The sequence below is a fragment of the Triturus cristatus genome, chromosome 2_1 (genome assembly GCF_964204655.1).
Source record: "Triturus cristatus chromosome 2_1, aTriCri1.1, whole genome shotgun sequence".
Lineage (NCBI taxonomy): Eukaryota > Metazoa > Chordata > Amphibia > Caudata > Salamandridae > Triturus > Triturus cristatus.
The window spans coordinates 642081456-642084569 of NC_140581.1; the positions used below are offsets into that span (position 1 = coordinate 642081456).

At 37.3% G+C, this 3114-nt stretch overlaps 1 long non-coding RNA gene across 1 annotated transcript; it reads right to left on the reverse strand.

Moving 5' to 3' along the window:
- Positions 1–330: 330 nt before the first annotated feature.
- LOC146865709 (uncharacterized) lies at positions 331–1232 on the reverse strand. Its single transcript, XR_014976679.1, has 3 exons — positions 1169–1232; positions 971–1075; positions 331–583 (listed from the first exon to the last, which is right to left on the reverse strand). It is a non-coding gene; the product is annotated as an uncharacterized LOC146865709 (long non-coding RNA).
- Between the last annotated feature and the right edge of the window lie 1882 nt (positions 1233–3114).

The following is a 3114-nucleotide window of genomic DNA, read 5'->3' on the forward strand; positions in this document are numbered from 1 at the left end:
GAAGAGGGGAAAGAACCAGAAAACAGTAAGCATGCTCCCTTGTAGCCTATGTATCACTTATATTAGAGACTCAATCTCTCCTGGGCTATATCATACTTGACATTTTAATTTTCATTACTTTTATTATTTCATTTCTTTGTATACTTTATAAAATTTCTTTTTTATTCTCTTTTTTTCATTCTGTATTTTTTTTAAGTAGAAAAAGACCAATTATGAAAGTTTATACATCATAAAAAAGAAAATCATTTCAATAATTCCATTGAATGTACATAATACAAATTCACATAAATGAATCCACAAAAGAAAAAAACACAACAACCCCTGTGCTGACTCATATAAATACATCCATATCACAACCATTCAAACGCATTCACACTCACACAAATTTCATACAAACAGCATCTGAACAGGGTGGAGGTTCTGTATGACAAAAAAGCCTCCACGACCAGGTTGAGTTTTATGTTCAAAGCACAAAGCTGAGCATAAGGTCGACGCGCGTTTCGGCGGCATGTGAAGAGTAGTTAGACCACCTTCATCAGGACCTTTCCAAATACCCACATATATTTCACAGGAACCAGGGGACCTAAAAGAACACAAGAAAAGGTCACTATTGTATGCCCATGATTAAACTAATGATTTGTTGATTGGACCGGACATGAAAACACTTTATGCAGATAACAATTAAAAAACCAAACCACCAATTTGACCGCTCCCACTATTCACAAATGGGGGCCAAAAAATCATCTATACCAACATTTACTTAAAATACATAATGTGACACCAATGATAAAAAAGAAAATGACAGAGTACCAACCACCAATGTTAAAAAGTATAACAACCTCAACACTCTAGTGCCAAACCACCTTAACCACAGAAAAATGAGTGTAACCAACCCTCCCCCCTCAATAAGTCCTTTCAATTATGCATGGTTAGTTAATCTATAACTAACCATGTCCTCATAGTTACTTACAAAAGAAGAACACTTGTAGAATCTGGGCCAATAGCTGCTATTCATACGTTCCTTTTATCAATAAAGGCCCTTTTCCATTACTGTAGGGAGATGCCGGCGCTCTTTCTGTACGGATAATAAATTGTGTCATTATTAATATATCCGCAAATAGAGATTCTCAAAAAATGTATTCTATGCTTAACACCTTAGTTCCCTTACCCCGGATGATTTCTCTTGACAGTGCGCAGATCACATGTATTCATATCTACCAACAAGTGCGTGATAAAACAGAGTATTCTAGATGAAGGAAAACAAAATTTGTATTATAATAAAGCTCAAAAGGGATATCCAAAAGATAACTTATTTATATTAGATGCCTCAATTTTACAGCGTACTTCCACAGATACTAACCAAGGTGTGTAATGAAAGAATATATAAGGAAGTCTCTCTCTCGTTACGCTTCATAGATTTCCTTTCCACAGTTCAGTTTTCAAATTTTCCTTGCTAGCATTTAAAAGATCTGCACAACAAATTTGCTTGCTATAATAATGGAAAGAAAGAACATCCACTTTAGTTTCTCATTACAGGAGCTACACGTTATATCCTGGTTTCTACTTGAAACTATTCGTAACGATACTGGACAGTATGACATCATATACACCTAGGTGCACATACCCTTGCAATAAGTGCCATTTGTTATATACCCTCTGTGTAACCATGAGTTTATACACTGAGAAGTATCGAGGCAAAGTCATACTTGCGATACAATAACCGTTTGAAGGTTTCTCTAATGACACGCCTTCAAACACGCTCGCTGAGAAAGTTTGCATCTAAATTAAGAGAATCTCTTGTCCCTTTGCTTTTTCATTGGGCTTTGGCCCATATCCCTCTCTAATACAGACTGAAATGCGCACCCTAAAAAAAATAGCAGTCATTAGCAAACATATCCCCCAAGTTCCTGCTTTCGTTACGTGCTCTCCTGTTTCAAAAGATATAACTTTCTTCTACAGAACGCCCCACATTTCCTGATCGAACTGCGCTGAAAAGCTGGGGAATCCGCGAGCTATAAATAGCTGATACCTCAGATGAAAACGGCGCAAAAGATCACATAGCATGGAAACGGCAGTGTGTCATGATCATCCTTATAGAAATAGGACAGCACCAACTTAAATGACGGGCGCCATATTGCAATGTATATATACGAGCTGAACGTCAGTAACGGGCTGTAAAAAAATCAAATATTGCATATGTTTATAGGCCAAAAAAATTATGACTGGTGAGTGGTGCAGTTTATTAAAGCCACCTCCAAAATTAGGTGGTACCTAAGATGAAAGCGGCGCGGAAGATCACGTGGTATAGACACGGCAGCGCGTCATGATCATCCTTATAGAAAAATGGACTGTGCTGACTCAAGTAACGGACGCCATATTGTAATATATGTATACGGACAGATAGGCAATAAGGGGCTAAAAAAAGCCGAATATTACATATACGTGTAAGCCAAAAAATGACTGATAAGTGGTCCAGTTATTACGGCCACACCCATCCTTTTATTATTTAATTTAGCCTGCCAATTACACAACTACACCACATTGACAGGTTATCGCCATACTGTCAGATAATGAAATAGTAAGAGGTCACCCTTGCCTTAGATAAAGTTAAACACTCAGAGCCCTGAGTGATTACTGTCTCAATAAGTTTATTAATTTCCAGATAAGGGCGCCTCCGATCTCATACCCAGCCTGTCTCATACAATAATTAAGATATAAGGAAGGAATCAGAATTTAGTGATGTGCCACGCTATATCTTCATTTAACCCCTCCTTTACACAATCCAGATGAAAAATCCAGAAGGTTTCTTGTTTCTTGCGTGTCAATTCTGTTGGTTGGCCTACTTTGTTTTTTAATTTTTGCTGTGATGCACCATTTCAAATCAATTTCTGAGTGTTGTTTGTCCATAAAAAGCTGTACTAATGGTGCAATAGTTCTTCTTGTCCTGATTGCGGATTTGTGTTCACTGAATCTGAGACGAAATTCGCATCCAGTCTCACCTATATATGCCAAACCACACGGGCAGAATAGTATATATACAACATTGCTACTCCTGCAATTTGTAAGATGCCTAAGTTTGACATTTTTGTCCTTATAGCTAAAAGATTCAGTTAC